Source organism: Vombatus ursinus, unplaced genomic scaffold, assembly GCF_900497805.2.
Source record: "Vombatus ursinus unplaced genomic scaffold, bare-nosed wombat genome assembly UNPS02011613.1, whole genome shotgun sequence".
In the NCBI taxonomy this organism is placed as follows: Eukaryota; Metazoa; Chordata; class Mammalia; order Diprotodontia; family Vombatidae; genus Vombatus; species Vombatus ursinus.
Window position 1 is genome coordinate 2,263,811 of NW_020951391.1, and position 25,209 is coordinate 2,289,019.

At 36.0% G+C, this 25,209-nt stretch overlaps 1 protein-coding gene across 1 annotated transcript in view; it reads right to left on the minus strand.

Moving 5' to 3' along the window:
• Positions 1 to 25,209, minus strand: part of GNAI3 (G protein subunit alpha i3) — a 53,134-nt gene that overhangs the window by 26,896 nt on the left and 1,029 nt on the right. The window lies entirely within an intron of this gene.

Here is a 25,209-nt window from a genome sequence, read left to right on the forward strand (position 1 = left end):
CAGCTTCTTGGATAAGAACCCACTCTTCGAAAAAAACTACTGGGAAAACTGTTAAAGAGTATGGCAGAAACTAGGCATAGACCAAAATCTCACACCATATACCAAAATAAAGTCAAAATGGGTACATGATTTAGATATAAAGGCTGATACTATAAGCAAACTGAGAGAGCAAGGAATAGTACCTGTCAGATCTATGGAGAACAGAAGAATTCATGCCCAAACAGGAGATAGAGAACATTACAAAAAGCAAAACAGATTATTCTGATTACATTAAATTGAAAAGTTTTTGCACAAACAAAGCCAATGCAACTAAGATTAGAAGGAAGGTAGAAAATTGGGAAAGAATTTTTACAACCAGTCTCTCTGATAAGGGCCTCATTTCTAAAATATATAGAGAAAACAAAAGAATTCCACTGCTTCTCTCTTATTTCCCAGTTTGATTTGCTCCCTATGTTCACTTCCAAACTCAAGTCTTTGCCCAGGCCACCTGCCCTATGTCTATTTTGTATTGCACATTTATTTATCTCTCCTTCAGAATTTACTACAACACCAGAACATCCTCCTATTTTATGGCTTCTCCTATTCCTTAGCCTCTAATCTATTTCTCAAGTGTTTAGTGATCTCTTTAATTACTTAGCGAATTCCCTCCTCTTAGTCTTTACTCAGTGTATATTATCTTCCTGCTTTCTATTTGACATATTATTTCAAGCAGCTCTAAGACTTTTATCTCCTTCAGGATATTTTCTTAAACACATCCGAGGAAATGTATTTTTCCCCATCCCTCTAGCCTGTCTTATAAAAAGTTATTGAACTTATAACCTCATTCCTTACCCCTTACATATAATTACTCTTGCCTTGCATTAAGTATAAATTTTTATGCCTACTTACAAGGTTCAATTATTTAATTCCTTATCTATTTCACTTGGTTCATTTAGGAATGGATCTTGGAAATGAGACTTTTATCAGAGAAACCTGAGGAAAAAATCCCACCTCCATCTGCTTCCCTTCTGATTTTTACTACATGAAACTATGTAACAACTTTTTAATTTTATGTAATCAGAATCATACATTTTATCTTATGTGATCCTTTTTCTAGAAGTATACCATAGTATCATCTATAAAAAAGAGATAATTTTGCTTTTTCTTTGCTTATGTTAATTTTCTCAATTTTCTTGTTTTGTTTCGATAGCAAGCATTTCTAGCACTGTATTAAATAATAGTGATAATAGGCATCCTTGCTTTTACCCCTGATCTTACTGGAAACACCTCAAACTTTTCTCCACTTACACGAAAGGTTTGTTCTTGGATTTAGATAAATACCATTTACTATAATTTGGGAAATGTCCCTTTATTCTTTATTTCTAGTTTTTAATTGAAATGAGTGTTGGGATTTCTGTCAAAAGTCCTTCCAACCTTTATTGATATAATCATGTTTTTTGTTATTTATAGTTAAAACGATTTATTACATCTATAGTCTTATGTTGAACCAATCCTGCATTTCTGGCAAACACACAATTCTGGCAAACACACACAAGATTATAATCTTTTTAATGCATTGTTGTAGCCTTCTTCTTAATATTTTAACAATTTTGCATCAATGTTCATTGGGAATATTGGTCTGTAGTTTTCTTTTTCTTCTTTGGATTTTCTTGGTTTAAGTATCAAGATTATATTAATATCACAGAAAGAGATTAGAAGGGTTCCTTCTTTTTACAACCAGTGTCTCTGATAAAGGTCTCATTTCTAAAATATATAGAGACCTAAGTCTAATTTATAAGAATCCAAGTCATTCCCCAATTGATAAACGGTCAAAGGATATGTATGAACAGGCAGTTCTCAGATGAAGACATTAAAGCCATCTATAGCCATATTAAAAAAAAATGCTCTGAATCACTACTGATAGAGAATTGCAAATCAGAACAACTCTGAGGTATCTCATCACACCTATCAAATTGGCCAACATGACAAAACAGGTAAATGATAAATGTTGGAGATGATGTGGGAAAACTGGAACACTAATGCATTGTTGGTGGAGTTATGAAATGATCCAACCATTTTGGAGAGCAATTTGGAACTATGCCCAAAGGGCTATAAAAATGTGTACACCTTTTGACTCAGCAATAGCACTTCTAGAGCTGTATCCCAAAAAGAGCATAAAAATGGGGAAAGGATCTACATGTACAAATACATTGATAGCAGCTCTTTTTGTGGTGGCAAAGAATTGGAAATTGAGGGGATGTCCATCAACTGGGGAATGGCTGAACAAGTTGTGGTATATGAATGTGACGGAATACTATTGTGCTATAAGAAATGATGAGCAGGTGGTCTTTAGAAAAACCTGGAAAGACTTACATGAACTGATGCTGAGTGAAGTGAGCAGAACCAGTGGAACACTGTACACGGGGCCATGTTGTGCAATGACTAACTTTGATAGACTTAGTCCTTCTCAGCAATGCAAGGATCTAAAACATCTCCAAAAGTCTCATCATGGAAAACGCTATCCACATCCAAAGAAAAAAACTATGGAGTTTGAATGCAGATTGAAAGCACACTATTTGCTATTTTTTTTTCTTCTGTTTTGTTTCTTCTTTCTTGTGGTTCCTCCTATTGGTTCTAATTCTTCCTTACAACATGACTAATGTGAAAATATGTTTAATAGGAATGTCTATGTATAGCCTATATCAGATTGCACGCCATCTTGGGGAAGGAGTGGGAGAAAAATTTAAAACTCAAAAGCTTATTGAAGTGATTGTTGATAAATCAAAATAAATTAATAAAAAAGGAGTCCTTCTTTTCTTATTAGTGCAAACAGTTAAGATAGTATTGTAATTAATTTTTCTTTGAATGTTTGATAGATTCACTTACGGACTCCATCAGGTCCTGGGGTTTCTGCACCTCTCTTTCTCCCCTGTTGGAGTTCATTTATGACCTGTTCAATTTTATTTTTCTGATATTGAGCTATTTAAATAGTCTATTTCTTTTTTAATCTTGTTTATATTTTAAGTACTCATCTATTTCCTCTAAGTCATCAGTTTTGATGGCATATAATTTCGCAAAAATTCCTAATTTATTTTATTTCCTTTTCATTTTGATAAAATTTGATTTTCCTCTCTTTTAAATCAGGTTGGTTATGTATCTACTTTATTAGTTTTTTAAAAGCTCTAATTTTATTTATCAGTTCAATGTGATTTTTTCCCCTTTCAATTTAATTAATCTCTTATTTAATTTTCAGAATTCCTACTTTTTTTATTCAAGATTTTTTTAATGGTATGACCAATTAACTGATTTATTCTTTCTCTCTTTTGTTGACAAAAATATTTAGAGATATAAATTTCCCCCTAGGAACTGCTTTAGTTGTATCTCCTAACTTTTGGTAGTTGTCTAATTATTGTCATTTTCTTTGATGAAATTTTTTATTGTTTTATGCAATATTTTTAAATGTGTAAAATAAAATGCATAGGATTATAAAGGACATCAACTAATCTGAAAGACAAAATCTTATAAACAACAATACAAGCTCTCAGATCCCAGGTTAAGAACCCCTGCTGTATTTGTTATACCAGGCTTCCTCTAAGATCTGATAGTAATGAGATCAAAGTCAATCAATCAATAAACATTAAGCACCTATGTGCCAGACACTATGCTAAGCACTGGGGATATAAAAGGAGGTAAAAGACAGTACATAGCTTTAAGGAGCTCACATAAAACTTCTAAGACCACTAAACCTTTGACTGACAATTTCTTAAGTGAAAGAAGAGTGTTTGTATGTAGCTTAGCCAAACTTAATATATGCCTATAAAAACAAACCTAAGTACATGTTGGGGATCCAGTGATAAATCATTCATAGATAAAGGAATATAAAAATGAATGATCTAGACATACTCTCTGCCTTGGTATAAGTCAGTGTTGTCTTACTTTGTAAGCATTATAAATGTTAGAGATTATTTAAATAACTCTTAAAAGACCTCATTCCTTCACAAGTTCTTTTTTTTGGTGGGGAGGGGAGAGCTGGATGTTCCTATTTTGTCCAGGTGTAAGTGCAGCAGCCATTCATCAAACTCAGGCCAATACTGACTGGCACAGAAGCTCTGACCTGCTCTGTTTCTGACTGGGATGGTTTATACTCCTTAAACAGCCTGGTTTACTCCTCATTCCCCACCTCCCTTAATTCCCATTCTAATTCCCAGGGGCTTGCCATACTAAGTCTAGACTTGACTTAAGACACCCAGATTAGCTTTAGCCCTACTGTATCTTAGAACTCTTGAGCTCAACTGATCCACCAGTTTCAGCCTCCCAACGGAAACATTAGGTAAGCTCTAGTTCAGCACTGGTTTGTGAGCAACACCAAACCAGTTCTCTCTCGAACAGAGATGCACACCTGGGACACATACACATTCTCTCCAGGCAACAGAGTTGTATGACTGACAATTTCTCACACTTACAGGATTATTATTTGTAGAGGGTCTTTAAAGTTATTTATCTTTATCATTAAAGTTATTAATGGAAAGAGCACTAAACCTGGTATAGCCGGGGCTCTGACAGTAACTTGTTGACCAAAGGTAGAACATTTAGCTAACCTGTACCCAGGTTGTTCTTGACTCCAAGTCCAATATTCTTTCCACTACATACCACTCTGCCATTCACACAATGAGGGGTTAGACTAGACAACTTCTAAGGTGCTTTTACTATGAAATTCTATTGTTTAAACAATAATTCAATAAACATTTATTAAATGCCTATTATGTGCAGGTACTATGGTAGGCAGGGTTACAATGATAAAAACAAAAAAGTCCCTGCCTTCAAGTAGCTTATGGTCTACACAGCAGAGGTGTCAGGTGGCCTGCAAAACTGCTGAATGAAGGCAAACCAGGTTAAGATATAATTGGGAAATAATTTACAAAAATAAATAAAAATACAATTCAACATAGTAACATGAATATGTGGTTTTCTAAGTCAATAAATGGCCCACAGAGATTTATTTCTATTGGAATTTGACACCATCATCCTAGTACACAGATGAGTAAATACAAGGAAAGAGGGCACTAAAAACTGAGAGGATCAGGGAAACTTTGAAAAGAATGTGGAGCCTGAGCTAAGTCTCTATGGAAGTCAAGTTGTGGAAATAAGAGATGGGAGATGGAATATAGAGTTTGGGGGACAACTAATAGTTAGGTTTGACCAAAATGCAGTGTCCATGAAGGAAGGGGATTAACACAAAACAAGGCTGGAAAGGTAGGACAGAACTAGACTATGGAAAGTCTCAAATATCTAGTCAGTGTTTGGCAGAGATTCTAACTTTTTGTGTGTCATGGACTCCTCTGACAGTCTGGTAAATTCTAAAGGCACCTTTCCAGAAGAATGTTTTTAATTAATGAAAGGAAATGCAAAGATACAATATTTCTCCCACCCAAGTGAGCGAACCTCCTGTTATCTCTCCATGGATGTCCATGAACTGCAGGTTAAGAATGTCTGCTCCAGGAAGTAAAAGGAGACTGGGGACATGTCAGAGGGATCCTTGCTCAAGGGTGGACTTCCAACTCAGATTCTTTTGAGTGAGGGTTTTTGAGCTAGGGATTGACAAGGTAAGACTTATGCTTTAGGCAAACTGTCCTGGTACCTAATCAGTGGATGGATTAGAAGAAGGTAGAAACTAAGACCAATTAAGAAGTTACTATAACAATCCAGGAGAACACTGATGAGGGCTTGAATAAAGGTTGTAGCAATGTAAGCAGACAGAAGGGAAAGGATGAGAGACATATTACAGCAGGAGAATCAACGAGAATTAGACATCTTAAAAGAACTACTTCTTCAACTTCCTCCCCAAATCCTTACGTTTACTCAAGGATTCAGCTGCCAACTCCTTGTGAACTCTTTCCTGATGCCAGTACTGTTAGGGTTCATTTCCTTTTCAAATTATCTTGAATTTACTTCTCTATCTATAAATTTATTCACCATCTTTGGTCCCCTCCCCCCCTTCCCCAGTAGAACCTGAGGCTCCTTGAGGTGAGGATCTTCACTTTTGTCTGTAAATTCCCAGCATTTAGCACATAATAGCTGACAAATGGTAGCTGAATTAGACAATGGCAAAACTACAGCGACTTCACTGGTTCTTTCATTCAACGGAATAAAGTGTACAAAGCAAGAATTTAGATTAAGGGGAAAAGCTATTCACTCACCAAGCATTTAAAGGCCACCTGCTTTACACTGACTAAGGTACAAGGTGCTACACTTGATACAAAAGGATAACTACCTAATCAACAAAAGAGAAGAAACTGAATAAACTACAGAGCAGAAGTTTTTTTTACTATAGTCACACATAACAAGTACCAATTAAGCTTCCTAAGCAGACAAACATTATATGTTTTTAAAATGTGAATTAAACAAATTATTTGCAACTAGAAAACTTAAATTAATGAGTAGTCTTCAATAAGCTCTTCTTTATGTAATCTAATAACATTTTATAAAAAGCCAATAAAATAGAATTCTTAGAAGTTGGATAATTGAAAGAGAAACAAAAATTCCATTCATCTGCCTCCAGCTATTGCTGAACTCCTTGATCTCAACCTGACCCTACTTTGATTCTAAAATATTAGCATTCCTTCACACCTCGGTTCTGAGCTCCACTTGTAACCCCTTGCTCTAATTATCAAATAATTTTCTGACCCCCAAAGCTACCTTTATCTCTTTAAAACTTTAAGGAGTATTCAGTGCCATATCAACTGAATTACCAAAAGATTACCTTAGGGAGTTAGAAAAAATAATAAAAATTTGTCTGGAGGAAAAAAGATCAAGAATCACAAGAAAAATAATGGAAAAAAAAAAGTAGGAAAGAAGGGGAATTAGCAGTGCCAGATATCAAACTATATTACAAAACACTAATCATCAAAATGATTTCATACTGGTTAAGAAATGGACAGTTCCACTAGTGGAGTATATTAGATACAAAACCTATAGAAAGAAGTGAACACAATATTTGATAATTCCAAAGATCCCAGCTATTGGGGTAAGTAATCATTTCTGACAAAAACCACTGGGAAGAGTGGAAAGAAAAGAGTCTGGCAGAAGCCAGTTACAGAGCAACATCTCATATTGTGTACCACCCAAGTTTCAAATGGATAAATATCAAATATATTGAGAGACATCTCTTTTTTGTTTTGTTTTTATTTTACTTTTCCAATTAGCAAAAATTTATTTTTTGTCCCTTTCCTCATCCCAGTGAAGAAAAAAAAAAAGAAAAGAAAATCTTCAATCATGCATACATAGTCAAGCAAAAGAAATTTCCATATTGGCTATGTCCAAAAAATATGTCTCTAACTGTACCATAAAAAATGATATATTAGAGGAACAAGGAAGAAATTGCCTTTTGGATATATGGATAAGGGGTTTATGATCATGACATGATGGAGAGGGAGGAGCACAGAGTATTTTTAAAAGCTTTTTACAGCTAAAATTAGAAGGGAAGGTGGTTATTGTGAAAATACCTGATACCAAATTTCTCTGACAAAAGTCTCGTTTCCAAGATATATGAAGAACTAATTCATATTTATAAGGATAAGAGTCATTTCCTAATTGATAAATGGTAAAAAGTTAGGAACAGGCAATAATATTCTAAGAGGAAAATCTATGCTATCAGTTATCTATATAAAAAAATGAACCCAGGCAATAATTAGAAAAATGCAAATTAAAGCAATTCTAAGGCTCTATTTCACACCCATCAGATTGGCAAAACTGATTAAAAAAAAAAAAAAGGAAAATTACTCTTGCTTCAGGGGCTATAGTAATATAGGCACACTGATATACTGTTAGTAGAGCTATGAATTGGTCCAGCCATGTTGGAAAGCAATTTGGAACTATATCCAAAAAGTCACCAAGTTGTACAAACTATGCCTACACCCTAAAGAGATCAAAGAAACAGGGAAAAGTCCTATATGTACGCTGTTTTTGTTATTGCAAAGAACTGTAAACTAAGGGAGTGCCTGCCCGTTAATTACGGAATGGCTAAACAAAGTACAGTACATGAATGTTATGGAATAGTGTAAGAGATAACTAAAGAGAAACTTGAGAAAACTTTTATGAACTGATGAAGGTAAAGTTAGAAAAAAAAACCCAGGAAAATAATTTATTCAATAATATTATAAAGACAAATATTTTGATAGACTTATAAATACTCAGATAAACTAAATGGCCCAACATGACTACAAGAGGACCTATGAAGCATTCTACCCACCTCATGATAGAGGTAACTGTCTCAAAGTGCAGAAGACATTTTTTGAACATGCAGGAAATGATTTTGATTGACTATGCATTTGTTACAAGAAAAATACTTCTAAGGATTAAAATAACTAACATTCATATATCTAAAGTTTGTAAAGCACTTTCTGCACATTACCTTGCAAGGTAGACATAACAGCTCCATGAGACAAGTGTAGTAGATATTATATCCATTTTACAGGATCCAACTAAAATCTGCCTCTTGCTCAAGGTCATACAGCTAATATCAGAGGCAACTCTTTTGAGCACCCTTTGGAGCCACTGTTCACTAAGTACCATGCAAACCAATAACACTGATACCCTTCCTCATCAATGCCCCACTCCCCCTATGTACTCAAAAGGCCCTCTGGAGTAAAACTGACACTGGCCACTTTCTGCACAGCTCAGCAGCTAGTGGACAGCCCTAGATATGAAGACCCTGGGCAAATCACTGTCTGCCTCAGTTTCCTCAAATGTAAAGTGAAGATAATAACACCACCTACCATCATGGCAGATAAAAAATTAAGCCCCTAGTTCTAAAACCTGTTCTAAAAGCTGTAAAGGATAATATTTTTTCAAAATCTTGCTTCATTTAGCCAGGGTGCTCAGAATCCCATTAAGTCAATCCAAAAAGGCAGGTTATTCATTTTTACATTTATAAATCATCTGAAGAAAATATTATTTGATGAACATTTAGCTGCTTAGAGTCAAACTTGAACTAGGATTTAAGGGCTGAAGTGAAATAGCGAAAAAGGAGGCAGCCAAAGAAGAAAAGCTAGGGGGATCAGGATAATTAACCACAGAGTAAGAAACAGGATATAAACATGGCTACTTGGAAAAGGTCTAAAATGTTACCCAAATTACTATAATACTATTGTCAGGTGTATGCCCATAGCATAGAAGTGACATTAATTTCCTTAAAGCAGTCACTGACCAAAGGTTACTTTCTTCCAGACAACAAAAGTCCATAGTAACTGAAGGTCATACAGATTCAATTTTTGCTTGGAAAAATGCTGTCATAATGCAATCAAGTTGGAAAAAAACTTCCTCAAACTTATCATAACATCACATCCCCTAAAAAAGCCACCATGGTAGCCACAAGGCTACCTTCCTACTCCCAGTCAAGAAGTAAAAAGCCCACACCCAACACCACGTCCTGATACATACTTCTTAGAGTCACCGTTCTAGATAGTCATTTCTATGGTAGTTTAAAAAAGAAAAAAAAAGTCCTATTCCACTTTTACAGAGGTTCTTAACAGTTTTGGGTCATGGACACCCTTGGCAGTTTGGTGAAACCTATGTATCCTACTCAAAGTAATGCTTTTAAGTGTATAAAAGATACATAGAATTATAAAGCAATCATATTTAAACATTATCAAAAGTTCAAAAAAAAGAAGTTTACAAGCCCCAGGGTAAGAACTCCTGGTTTAAGGAAAGATTCTGAAACCTCAGAAGTCTCCCAGGAATACTCTAAAACCAAATTCTGGGACCTGGGACGTGGTATCAGCTGTGTGCAGCTCCTCTTTTGACTGGCATAGTGAAATTAAGCCAAAATTGTGCCTCCTGAAAAGTAATCAGAATGGATATTAACAGGAAAAGATACTTTTAAAAAAAAAGCATGAAAATTATAAGGATCTTCAGAAGAAGTTTTGTGGATTTTCAAAGCAATGAAAATAGGAGAACAAGAAGTCTAAGTATTAGGGTGGGGGAAAGGAGATGATTTCAGCATCACAGAATAAACCAAAACATGGTGAGGAAGTGGTTTGAGACTTAATTATATGACACTTTTAACAAAGGCAAAAAGCATTTTATTTCCATTGAAAATTCTTCCCACTTAAGAAGAATTTGTTTGACTTTTAGCACTGTTACTACTTCAATATTTAAATGACTTCAAGAAAAATAATTCTTATAACATAACTAATATGTAGTATAAGAAGAAGAATTTCTGTTTTGACTTTTAGGACTATTACTATTTTCAATATTTTGAGACATAACTACTTTCTGAACCTGATGCGGAGACTGGCCTTGATCTAAGTTAACTCCACTGAACAGAGGAAGAATTCAGGTCTAAAGGCTGAATCTTCCTGAAACATATGAGAAGAGAACTGGGCCATAATTCAAGAACAAGCCCAATATAACTAAATTCTTTTGAAATCCTTTACTTAGTTCACATCAGATATATTAACTCCTGTTACAGCACAACATGTCATGGAAAATAGGACATTTCACTTACATAGGGCACTGTACCAAAACTAGAACAGTTCAACAGTGATCCTAACACAATGTTATTCAGTTCAAACAGCTTGAATTACAGAAATGATATGATTGGTCACTAAGCAGGTAACAGGATAGCCTGGGATAGATACAAGGGTTTAAAGATGACTAAGTTGCTGAGCACCAAAATAAGATTACACAAACTGAAAATAGAAGGAAAAATGAGAGAATAATCATATAATATTTTTCCTATAAGCACAAAGTTGACAAGAGAAACTATCTCCCCAAAAGGCATTCCTCTTATGAACTTATGTCTTAATCTCTTTGTTAAAATAGCATCAGGTTTTAGAAACAATGCTTAATAAGAAACTTTATAAGGAAATTACTACTGACAAAGAGTCAGTGAGGCTTGACGTCAGGAGAACCTCAGTTTAAATCTAGTTCCTGAATCCTAGTTCCTCCCTTTGTTGATTATCTCCAATTTATCTTGTCTATATCTTGTTTGTACATAGTTTTTGAATGTTGTCTCTCCCATCAGACTGTGAGTTCCTTGAGACAAAAGACTCGTCCTTTGGCTTTTTTTGATATTCTCAGTGCTAAGCACAAAGCAGATACTTAAAAAATGCTGGCTGAATGACTGATACTTGACACGATGTTTAGCCATGGGCAAATCACAACCTATCTTTCTCTTTTCCTGATCTATAAAATGGACATAATTTTCTAGAATCTATTTAACAAAATTATGACGTTCAAATGTGATATTTATTATACAGTACAATATAATACATTATATTATGCTTTGCAAACTAAGGGGCCTATGTAAATATCAGTTATTACTATTACAGACCAAATTCAAGCAAAATTTTCAGAATCAAAACATCACAAAACAGGTTTCAATACTAGTTAAATCATTCCATCTAGTTATAAATATTAGATTTATAAAAATCACAGAATTTTATCAGTGAAAGGGGCCTTAGAGATGTACTTCAATTCCTTCCCTTTACATATGGAAACTATGAGCCACAAGGTTAAATAACTTGTTCAGAGTCTTATAGCTAGTTAATAGCTGAGGCTTAAGAAAGAATGCAATCGGGGCAGCTAGGTGGCGCAGTGGATAGATCGCAGGCCCTGAAGTCAGGAGGACCTGAGTTCAAATTCAGCCTCAGACCAAACACTTGACACTTACAAGCTGTGTGACCCTGAGCAAGTCACTTAACCCCAATTGCCTAAAAAAAAAAAAAGGAAGAAAGAATGCAATCTCCTGACTGGCAGGTCAGTTAACGTCACTACAGCATGACATATCACCTATTTAGAGGACAACACAGATTCCAAGAGATGTTCAGTCTCTGAGTTCGAACAGACTGCCTTTACGCAATCTACTAGATTTTATTTGATTTGGCAGAAAGAAAAAAGTTTGAAAAACAAACGAGTGTACCCTCAGAAAGTCAGTATCTCTATTGCTTTGAATATAATTAGCATTACAGCTATAATGCTCTATGAGCACTTTCTTTTAGTTCTCTACTGCTATTTTACTCTGTATATATTCCTTGACTACTTAAAACCTCCTAGGGAAAGAGATGAAAGGGAGTCTGGACAATTAATATTTACAGGTAATAAGAAATAAACTCTACTCTTGAAAAACAATTCAAACTATTCCTCCATAAAATTTTTTTCACTAAGGCCAACAAGCAAAATTGAGAGTTTTGGGATTTACTATTTCTTTAGCCCCGTTCCCTCTTCTTGATAACAAGCAATGAAATCGAAAAAAGTGGGCATTGAAGGAGTATAACAAAGGACTTAATCTCTGTGCAAGCTGAAAACTCAACTTCTACCACTTCTGTGCTGGCTATTCTGACACAATCAGTAAATACCTCTACAGCCTGACTCAAATTTAGTCACATGTATGCAATATAACAATATAATACTCACAATTTACTGGATACTGTTTTTATTACCTGAGAGAAACTAGAGCTGTGCTGCAATATACAACTCCATAATATCTCCATCTTATCAGTGGAAAACTGAACTTCTTAAACTTACAAGTGAAATTTGATATTTCAAGAGGAAGTAGTTCCCCTCCAGGCACATGATGGATCATCACATCCCATGTTTGCCAGGATATACGTGTCTATGTGTTTATCCATCTCTTGTCAGTATCACTTTCCCTAGTCAAAGATAGAGGAGTTTGGGGGTTAGAGGGCAGAAGATTAAATGAGATAGGTACATAATCAAGGGAAAGAGAATCAAAGTGAAGGAAAGAGAAGAATATGGAAACCCTATTTCTCTCTTTTTCATTCACAAGCAGGTAGAGGAGAAACAGCTGAGCTGAAGACCGGGAAAGTAGAAATTACTATCACAGGTGCCTATCTATCTAGAAAGCACCTTTTTGGAGAAAAATATGAACAATCTTTAGGTCAAGGTTAATATGTTAAATCTCTCTTTGGTATAGCTGTTAATTTCCTAACTTTGCAATAAAGTGAAACTAAGAAATGCCATTCAAGAAAATAAGTTGCAGCCCTGATCACTACTTATTAAATATATTTGGTTCTTCTGTAATTTAAATATCTATTGAGCAACTACTATTTGTTTATCATCCCTTAAGTCTTCTGGAAGATGAGAGGTCCTCTATCTCCCCTCAGGGAATTTAACATTCTAGTTGAAAAGATAAGACAAAGACATTAAACAGTTAAGAGCACAATATGGGGGGCAGCTAGGTGGTGCAGTGGATAGAGCACCGGCCCTGAAGTCAGGAGGACCTGAGTTCAAATCCGAACTCAAAACAAACACCTGACACTTACTAGCTGTGTAACACTGGGCAAGTCACTTACCCCCAATTACCTTTAAAAAAAAAAAAAAGAGCACAATATGATTAAATGTTAATGTAAGTGGCACAAACGATATGTTACAGGCACTCAGAGAAATCAATGCGTTACAGTACATTGTGAAGGCCTCAGTCTTCTAATTCTCCAAATGAGACTTACTTATAAAATACAGAAGTACTGACTGAACTAACTAGATGAGACCCTCAGGGACCATAGAGTCTGACCCCCTCATTTTACAAATGAGAAAACTGAAACCCAGGGATGTTAAGTGATTTATTCAAGATCACAGAAGTAATACATATCAGTGGTGGGATGGACTTTAAGGACTAATAGGAATATAAGACACCAATACACAATATTACAGCAGTGCTTTAGATTGTTAGAAAACAAAGTGTGATATGAAGTTGAAGGGGGAAGGCTTTTACCAACCAGGGAGATCAGGAAAGGTTTCATGGAGGAGGTATCTTTTGAGTTTGACTCTAAAGGATGAGTAGTAATGTAGGATATTCTAGAGCAAACAGCACACAAAAAAGACAGCGATATAAGAACACAGAGTATATTCATAGGCCAATTTGGAAAGTACAGAAAATATGTATGCAAATATAAAATCAGACTAGATTGAGAAGATGGTATTAGATTATAAAGGGCCTTGAATGCCAGGCAAATGAGTATACCCTTAACTTGCCTGGCAAGCAGTAGTGAGTCACCAAACATCATGGGGCAACCTTCTCACTCTGGAGATGTCTCCGCCCCTACAGCTTTCTCCTCCAATTGGTGAGTTCCTGCCTGGGATACCTATTTCAGGAAGTTCCAGGCCAACCAGGCTCATTTGTCTCCTAGGTTTGATCTAGACTCTCTAAATTGCTGAGGAACTCATCTTCCCCATCCTCTCCAGTCTTCTTTTCTGTCATTTTTCCTTTGTTAAAACATAAGCTCCTAGAGGGTAAAGACTGCCTTTTTCACTTCCATTTGTATACCCAGAGTTTAGTACACTGTGTTGCCCTTAGTAAATTCTCTATCTAGAAGAATGACATGCTCAAATTTATGCATAAGAAAAACTATTCAGAGCTTAAGCATATGGGGGATGAACTGAAGGGGAGAAAGAGGAAGACACATTAGGGAGCAACAATGCAGGTATGGGATCCCTCTGAGGGTGGATGGTGGCAATGGAAACAGAAAAGAAAGGACAAATGTGAGAAATGTAACCATCCCACAAACATTTACTAAGCACCTACATGTGAGATACAAGGATAGGCATTAGACATACAAAGACAAAACAAATATAGTCCCTACCATCAAGGAATCTATGTTATAAACTGACAGCACTCTATAACTGATTGGATCTAAGAGGTAAGAGAAAGAAAAGTCAAGGGCAAAGAGAACAATTTGAACAAGGAGACAACATCAAAGCTCATGCCATATAAAGGGGGAAAGAAAATAAATTCAATTTTTGATATGATGAATTTAGAACCTTAAAAATTTCCTCCCGTTAGAGTTATTCAAAAGTGAAACGGGCTGCCTCAGAAGGTGCTGGGTTTCCCTTCAACAAGAAATTCTCAATCAGCTGGATTTGTCAACTATTTTGTATGCTGGGTTGGAATGTCCTTTTTTTGTCATAGATCCCTTCAATAGTCTGGTGAAATCTGTGGACCCTATTTTCAGAATAATAGTTTTAAATTCATAAAATAAAGTACAAAGGATTACAAAGGAAACCAATCATAATGAAATGAAGATGTAAATCTATTCATGTTCCAGGACCTCTAGAGCTTAAGAACCTCTAGACTAAAGGGTCCCTAAGATCTCTTCCAACTTAAAGAAACTTTAGATATTCATCTAAAGAAATGTCAATCTATAGAACAAAAGGTGACATCATTTTTAGGAAATTATAAAATTATTTCCCTTAATAATGTGTAGACCAGAAAGCATAACTGGCCATTAAGTTCTGCAAATTTAAATATGCATAACCAGTTTTACAATACAAGGGTGAGTCAGATTCAGATTCTCTGTATATTACTTTACTTTGCCAAACTAGTCTAACAACAAAATCCCACACAACTATTCATTAATTATATGATTCCCACACAGTAATGTCTTCCCAGAGAGACAAAAGGTAGAGGAAAAAAAAGAAAAAGAATTTAAGATGGACCCAAGAGCTGAGTATTTAGCAGATGCAACTACCAGATAATTGTTATCTGGGGAAAAAAAAAATCTACCAACCAATCAACAAACATTTCTTAAGCACCTACTATGTGCCCAGGCACATAAGCCCCGGGGAGTAGGAAGGTAAAATAAATAATCCTTGCCCTCAAGGGGCTTCCATTCTTTTTTTTTAAGTGGACGTTTCCATTCTAATGGAGGAAGAAATCTTCTGAAAATAAACAAAAATAATATATTTATAAAATGAATACTGTATGAGGTAGGTTTTTTTTTAAAGTGAGGTAGGTTTTTTTTGGGGGGGGGGGCAATTGGTGTTAAGTGACTTGCCCAGGGTCACACAGCTAGTAAGTGTCAAGTGCTTGGTCTGAGGCTGAATTTGAACTCAGGTCCTCCTGACTTCAGGGCTGGTGCTCTATCCACTGCACTGTATGAGGTAGTTTTAGGTGGGAATGTGTTAGCAGCTAGAAGGAATCAAGAAAAGATTCACAGAAACTGGTGCTTGAGTTGAGTCTTGAAGGAAACTGGAATTCCAAGAGATGAAGTTAAGGAGGAATTCCATGCATTACAGGCATGGAGGACAGGCATGTCCTTAAGGCATTAAGATGGGAGATGGGCTGCTGTGTGCAGAAAAAGCTAGTAGAAGAGTATAGCCAGATCACAGTGTGTGCAGGGAAATACTGAGTTACAAATAGTGAGGTAGAAATTAAAATGCAGAATAATGCCAAAGATAAACAGAAAATCAGGTTCCGGAAATACAAATTTTCTAGAAGTAAAGGCTCATCCAAAAGTGCCTTACTTACATTTGACTAAAAGAACAAAACGGCGAAGTGCAAACATCTGAGCAATATTTTATTGATACTGATGACAACCAAGTTAATTATCCCATCTTGTATTTCCTGAGTTTGAAATATTGTCATTTTACTTAATTTTCTGAAATGAAGCAGTCTTCACAGAGCTAACATTCATTGGCTTCCAAGACAACAGAGGATTCTTGATATCAGAAGAAATTAATTTCAAAGTACATTCATTTAAAATGCTAATGAAACTGGTTTTGCCTTAAATTCAATACCGGCAACATTGAATACTTTAAAACTTCAAGGATCTGTAATTTAATCGAACCATTGTGGTGGAATGGAGGGATTGCTCCACTTCAAGTCAGGAGAGGCCTGGGTTGGACTTCAGCCTGTTAACATGAGGTGTGTGGCTTTGAGCAAGTCATTTAACCTCTGTGGGCCATGATTTCCTAATTTTGAAATAAAGATAATAATACCTGTAATTCCTACATCACAGGGTTACTGTAATGAGCAAATAAGATAAAACAAAGCACTATGTATATGTGAGCTCTTGTTATTATTTCCTCCACTAACAACCCCTATATAACTTTGTAGATGGCCTTGGTTGCAGTGCCCCCCCTTTCGATCCTCCCACCCTCGAAAAGAAAAGAAAAAAAAAAAATCATCATTCTGCAGCCAACCCTCTTAGGATCAGGTTGGTTCTCCGGAACAAGAATACAATTAGTCCAGCACAGGAACACACTCACTCTAAGCTTTCCAGTTTGGCAGTACCTGCCAAGGATAGTGCTCTACTGGCATGGCCTTTAAAAATCACCTGTACACCATAATGAGGCATCATCTAGTGTAATGGAAAAACTGAATACTAAACAGTATACTTTCTCTTTTAAAAACACTAAATTACTAATGACACATCCATGATTTTCTAGCAAATGACTTCAGGGCTGCTAACCAGCTTAGTGAATTATTTACTTAAATGCACCCTGCTTTCTAACGTGGCTAACAGCTATTAACCATTTTTTACTAGCCTAAGACTATAAATTTTAAACTAAGTTACCTTTTTGTGAGTCTGCTGATTCACTGTTTAATACCTTTTTTGTTGAACTGAATTCTCTTTATCCCCAGACTGACTGCATCTACAATACCCAGATCAGTGCAGAATAACCACAGGCTTCTCCACAATACAGATCTATCATGTTTGCAGGATTTAATGTGCTTCAGTATATCCAAGACCACTTTTACCCAACACAGTGCTAACTATCAACACGATTCTACTCAGCTTGGTTGGTATCACTATTTCCAAAGCATACACTTATCAAATAAAATCTGTGATCTGTGAAGTTAATTCAGAGTGGAGATGAATTCAGGTATCTATGGGCGTGAATATTAGTCAAATTTAAAAGATGTGATGTTTTAGTGTCTGATTTAGGGGGCCCCAGAATTCTATATATTTCTCTTAAATACTCTGATTTTTTATTTGAATTGAATACATCAATTAATAGTACCAACCACAAAGACAGTGCTGAACACTGGTGTAGCCCAATGAGAAAAAGGGGCTCCCCAGCACAGCCTTCTGACCCACATCACCCTCTCCACACCAATAAATTAACTAACCACCTATCTACCTGTGAAGTATTTCCTTTATAACTACCCTAAGTATTTAGCACAATGCAGAGCAGGCTCACTCCTGATTTTGCTTATAGACAGAGCAAAGAAATCCATTTTGACTTTATGTATGTATACTAATAAGAACACTGGAGAATCTGACTGGTCTATCTGCAATCTAACTAAGTGAACTTGTTCAAGAAGCAACAAATTTTAAGAGTTTCAAAATGATGCAGTAAACATTTTTAAATAAAGTAAAACAATTTTCATTTTAAAAAATATGAACTCAAAAAAAACTTGAGTCAGAGGTTTTTATTAACTTCACCTGATTTTAGAAGCACATAGTATATTTTACCTTTACAAAGGTGCTTTCCCCATGACTGCCCTGAGAAGAAAGTAGTACAAGTAGTATATGCATTTTACAGCTAAGGACACTAAGACTCAGAGAGGTTGGAGACTTGCCCAAGATCTCTGAGATGAACTTTGATTTGAATCCATGTCTCTGGACTCCACATACGCCCATTTCCACTTAAAAATATTGCATCCTTTTGAACGAGGGTACACTGTATTCCAAAGGAACAGATCAGATGGAGTGGAAGGCAGTAAGGTACAGCCAGTACAGTGAAACACAGCAAGGCAAACCTGAAGGCAAAGAGGCATGCTGGGAAACATTTGGGTAAAGATTAAAGGAGGATAAAACATTAGTGAAATAGTGGCAGCTATTGGGAAATGGCTAAATAAACTGTGGTAAACAAATTTATGTTCATTTATTATTGTGTCATAAACAATAATAATGGCTAACATTTATATAGCATTTTAAAGTTTGCAAAGCATTTAAAAAACGTCTCATTTGATACAACAATCCTGGAAGGTGTTTGCTTTTATCATCCCTGTTTTACAGATGAGGAAACTGAGGCAGACAGTTTCAGTCCAGGCTCATACAGCTAGTGTCATACAGAAGGACTTGAACTCAGGTTTTCCTGACTTCAGGTCCACCACTCCTATCCATTAGCTATAGAAGACACTGAAAAGACTTTCATGAACTGACGCAGAGTAAAGTGAACAGCACTAAGAGAATAATTTACATAGTAACATTACAGAGAAAAACAACTCTGAAAGGATTTAAAACTCTAGCACGGCCACGATAAACTATGAGTTTAAAAGAATGATGAAACACTGCTCGCTTCCTGAGAAGGAAGTGGTGAACTTAAAATCCAGAGTCAAACATTTTCAGATGCGGCTAATGTGGGGATTTGTGTTGCTGGACCTATGTACTGAGGAATTGGGGGTGGGGAGACACTCTGTTTTTTAATTTGCTCAAAGAAGAGTGGAACAGATTGAATTTTTTTAAATGTCTGTTACTTGAAAAATAAAAATAATAAACTATTTTTAAAAAGATCTGATGGTGAGAATATATTACAGACCATCCAACCTAGAGGAAATGATTGCATGATGAATGTCTGACTTAGCTCATAAAGTTGGTATAATAGTTGTGATAGGGGACACATCAGTCATCCTAATGGAGGTCTCTCTGCTAAAAAGATGATAAATGCTCTACTTTCCTTAATGATCTTTCAAAATAAGAAATGAGAGGTGGTGCTACTATGATGGACCTAATTAATAACAATAAGAAGGTAAAGAATGACCAGAACCTTGGAAGTTGGTGACCATTCCATCTTAAGAGTTCATGGTAAATAAGGAGGTGATTATCAGCAGCCTCACAACCTAGATTTTTAAAGCATTCAGAAATAGAATAGGTGGGAATCTATGGTTTAAGACTGTAGAATAAAATTCTATTAATATAGTCAAAATTGATCCGGATGAGAAAGAAAATAAGGAATGGCTCCAATAGGGAGCTAATTTTAAACTCTGATTTCAAAAAAGCACGCACAATAATCAGCACAAACCCCACCTGCTGCAGGAGGCCTGTCTTAGTCTCCGTGGCTTTCAGTGCCTTCCGCTGGGAAGCTATTGTGATTATTCCTTTCATGTATATAGCTGTTTTTATGTTGTCTCACCATGAGAATGTGAGCTCCTTGAGGGCAGGGACCATGTTGTTTCTTTTTCTTTGTATCTCTAGGCACAGTGCCTAGCACATATTGTTTAACAAATGTTTGTGAACTGACTGACTCAAGAGACAGAAGCAACAGGTAACTGAGGGGGAAAAAAAAGAGTGGTAAGATTCTATAAAAATATAATAAAGCCTTAAACTTAGTATGAGATACCCGTATCTCTACTCAATTTGCTTTTTTCTTTTATTTTCTCTCCCATGGAAAATGATCTTCTGATTGAGAAGTACAATACAAAAATGATTAACAGAGACTGAAACTCAAAATAAGTGAAAGTAAGGGTACACTGCACGTTAAGCAATGTGGTCCACATAACCCAGAGGGTTAGGTGACTCAAATTAATTAAATCCCAGTATACTCAAAGAACTGTTGGGAGTGACTGCCTACTATCAGTGATCAATTAACTAAAAAGCATCTTTTAAGCCTTTACTATGTGTCAGACACTGTGCTAAGCACTAAAGACACAAAGACAAAAGTGAAATAAATATAATCCTTCCAAGTGCTTACATTCTAACACGGGAAAGAACATGGATGTGTGTGCCTCCATATGTACATACTGGCACACAGAGACAAAATTAATACAACACAATAGCAACTGGGGGGAATCAGTAAAGGCTTCATGTAAAAGGCAGTGCATGAGTCAAATATTGAACCAGGGCTTTCAAGAAGTGGAGGTTGGGAAGGAAGGAGGATATTCCAGGTATGGGAACTAGCTATGAGAAGGTACTGAGAAAGGAGATGGATGAGCAGGCCGATGATCTCTGAATAACTGTGACAAATAGGAGAGGTACCAGGGGACTGATAGCCATATGCTATCCCAGTTCCCAAAAAGAGGAAGAACTCATCAATGCCTGAAATTATAACTTGTGACCCTAAAGTTGATTCCAGACAAAATTCTTAAGTAGATTATCAATGAGACAACCTGTGAACACTTAGAAGAAAAGAGATGACTCTAGAATCATAAGACTTGGAGCTGGAAGAGATATCATCTAGTTCAACTCCATCATTTTATAGATCAGAAAACAGAGAACCAGGGAAGCAACGTATCTTGCTTAAGGTCACAGAAGTAGTAAACAGAAGGTCCAGGATTTGAACCTACATCATCTGACTTCAAATCCAATAAGCTTTCCATTATAGAATGCTGCTTCCCAACTTAATTAATTAATTAATTAATTTATTCGTTTATTTATTTATTTGTTCATTTATTTATTTATTAAGAACAAGTCAAGCCAGCCTAACCTAATTTCTTTTTTTTAACAGTGATACCAGATTAATGAATTAGAGGAATGATGTAGCTACAAAACATGTAGACTTCAATAACGCGAACAGTTTTTATTGTTATTCTTCCTGATAAAATGGAAAAGTGTAGGGTCAATGTTAACATGGAGGGTCACAGGATTTGTTCTGGGACCTGTTTTATTCAATATTTTCTTAATCACCACTCTAAATGAAGGTATATATAAGGCTTATAAAATGTGCAGAAGATACAAAACTGGGATACTGCATGGCTAAATTAGGATTCAAAAAGAATTTGACAGGTTCAAATGCTGGGGTGGAGCCAATAATATGAAATATAATACAGATAAATGTAAACTCCAACACCTGGGTTAATTAAAAAAAAACAAAAACAAAAAACAACCAAACAAGTAGAGAAAGGGAAGGAGATGTTATGAGAACATAACATTACATAACGTATGCAAAAAATATGTAGAGATTTAATGGGCTTAATATAAGTTAGTAGTGTGTTATGGTAGCCCACAAAGTTAAAATTGATCAGACCAAGTCTAGGGTGCTGTTTTAGAGTAGGGTGACCAGGATGATTAGGGGACTCAATGAGAATCAGTTGTAGGAAATAGAAATGTTCAACCTAAAGAAAAAAAAAGATTTAGAGTAACAAAATAACAATCTCCAAACATCTAAAAGACTGCCATGTTTAAGAATTATATTTGTTCTGCTAGGCCCCCAAAGGCAGAATTAGGAACAATGAGCAGAAGTTAGAAGGAAGATTTCAGTTCAACGTAAGGAAAAATATCCTAATAATTACAGACACTAAAAAAACTGGAATGGACTTCCTTAGGGCACATTTAGTGTTCTATCACTAGAAATCTTCCAGCAGAGGTGGTGGAAAGGTAGCATGGCATAGTAGACAGAACACTGGCCCTCTTGTCAAGACCTGAGTTCCAAGTTTATGTCCAGTACTAACTGCATAGCCATGGGCAGTTCTTTTAACCTTTCTCAGCCTCATTTTCTGATCTGTAAAATAGAGATAATAGTAGTTGTATGTAACAGTAGAGCTTCCCTCAGAAGGGTTTTAGGAGGCTCAAATGAGATAATATATGTAAAACACTCTACTTTAAAATGTTATATTAGTCAATTATTACTACTATCATCATCATCATCATCATCAGGCATGTTATAGAGGGATTCATGACTTCAGTAAGAATTGAACTGAGGTCCAGTTTCTAGGATTCGATGATTAGACTGGTGAATTAAATTGCTTACATCTCAAATGGGGATCTATAAACACTAAAAATTAGACTGTGAGGTTAATGTCCAACATCAGCTGGTAATGTTAAACTATATAGTTTACTACCAAACAGTTGTTTAAAAAAAGAGGGGGGGCGAATGGGAGTGAGGAATACTTAAAAAATAGTTTTAGGATTAAATCTGAGATTTATATAGTCAAACTTTAAGATTAGGATCCAATAATTATTTTTAGCACTACATTTGAAAAAAGCTTTTACCAAAACAGTGTAGAAGGTGAGAACAAGAGTAAATTTAGACAATACAACAATGTTAAAGGATAAAGTCTTGAGATTTTAATAGATGTGAACATTCCCCACAGACACCTCACTTCAGACAGGTTTTTACATTTGGTCTGGGTAACCGTTAATACTTCATTGAGACTAAATAACTGCATGATGGAATGGGGAAGAGGGAAAGATATGTTTTAACTGGATTAGGGCTTACATAAATTCGTAGATCTGATCCACACACAGTCTAAGAGATAGGCTTATAAAAAGAAGCAAACGGATCTATAATGGGAGATAAAACTGAGCCAGGACAGGGAATAAGGAATGAACTTGAGTCCCTGGGGAAAAAGTTTATTCATGAAGTCCATCCCAGGGATAGCAGATGCATTAAGAGGAACCACATGAACCTCATGGCAAAAGAGATGGCAATAGCCAAAGCAACAGTAAAACAACAAAAACTCCTTGACCTAGCCTTCTGGAGCGCAGAAGAGGATTTCCACTGGAGTTCCTGAACCAAGACTCTTGGAAAAGAAGAGTAGCAACCATGTGGCCCTAGCAACTACCAGAACAGCAAGAGATAGGGCTATGATGTGATAGAGCAACTTACACCTTTTCCTCTACTACTGAGCAAGTGCAATGGGAAAGAGGGTTGATTTGATTCGATTTGACTTTCTTTTCTTTTTTTTTTGAGGGAGGAGGGAAAAAGGTGGAAGTTAGGGAAGGCATGACTGGGCCGAGACCATCAATGGGTCCAACTCCACTATGGACAGGCACAAGAAGTTTGACCTGCTCTGTTACCAGTGGGGGGTCAGTTCTTCCCCACATCCCTAGCTCCATCCCACTGCCCTCCCTGGGATACACCATATTGATGCCAGACTTCTTGCAAACAACAGAATAGTTTTAGCCCTACTGCAGGTCAGGACTCCTGAGCTCAAGTGATCCACCAGCTATAGCCTCCCCAGTAGCAGAGATTAAAGTCATATGCTACTATTCTAGGCAGGGGCTGGCTTGAAGGGTAACCTCAAGTATAATATTCTCTTTTGGGGCTAGGGTAGCATTCCAAGTCAGGAAATCTGTAAAAGTTCCCTGGGAACAAAGGGATAAATAAGTCTTTTTCCAGGGTGTTTACCATAGGGTTATGATTAGAAACCCTACAGGAAGACAGGATTCACCAAAGAAAAGGAGGAATGTATCTTGTATGTGTGTGGATTTCTAGAAATCTTTTGTGTTTTTTAAGTTTTTCTGGAGGACAAAATAAAGGCTGTTCTATATTTAATATATATTGTTTTCTTTAGTAATTGCGTCGGAGTTGACGGCACTTTTATTCACACGTATAGAGACCGTAACACGAGCTATATTCTGATATAACTCCTGGGGACGAAGCTGAGTAGCGAGAGAAAAATAGTCAAATTCTGAGGTTCCCAAGAGAATCTCAGAATGAGTATGTGAACCAAAAGGTGATTTATGAGAACCTCCAGATTGAATCCAATTATGTAAATCCAGAATGTGGAGTAGTATACCCTAGGTTTCATCTGTAACCTTAAAATTATTCAGACCATGAAAATAAGACAGTTGGGCTATCTGGCAAATCCTTGAAGGTCTCATACAACTATGGCTATGACCTATACTGAGTTCTCTAAAGTTATTTTACAACATATGAGATTTATGTAATTTCCCTTGAAGAGATTATTCCATTGTTAGGAGTAATTAAATTTCAAAACCTTCATTAATGTGATCTGATTTACTAGAACCCTAAATGCCAATATACTCTGGATGATTTTTAGAATTTTTGATACCAAAACACTTCAAAAATTCAAAGACAATCTTGCTGAGTGAAAAATATATCTGACTTCAAAGAAATATCACTAAAATCAAATTTCAGGTATCAGGATCACTGATGTGAGGCCATTTTAAGGTTATCAGAAAAGATAAAAGAAATAGTCTTCTAAAAGTCTGTCACTCTTTAAAGAAAAAAAAATCCATCACTTTATAGTTTACTTCAAAGTTTATATCAGCTTAGATGGCTGATTTATGTAAATCATCCCTTTCCTTCAGTTCAAACCACTTTTACAGGAAAACTATTTTTTCTCTTCACAATCTCATAATCAACCCCAACCACTCCTTGAAGCTTACTCAGCTATCTTCCCATCTATAATACAAAAAGGGAAAAAAAAAAAAGAATATGCTTGACGGAAAGTTAGACTACTGATACTTCGGCAGCAACTGTATCAGACACAGAAGCAGTCTTATACCAAGACACTGCCTCCAAGCTGCAGAGAGTCTTACCATTTACCCAAGCTGGTATTAATCTTTCATTCCCAAGCAGATACTTATCTCTGTTTTTCTTATATTCCTCTCCATCTTGCTAACTATCCCAAATGCCTATTTTCTACACCACTAAGCAAGGGAGAGAAAGAGAGCTGCACTTGAAGTCGGAAATGAGTTGAGTTTAAATCTAACTCCTACCTCTAACACTAGCTAAATGATCACAAGCAAGTTACTTAACTTTCTTGGACTTGTTTCCTCCTCTGCAAAAGGTAGATAGTAC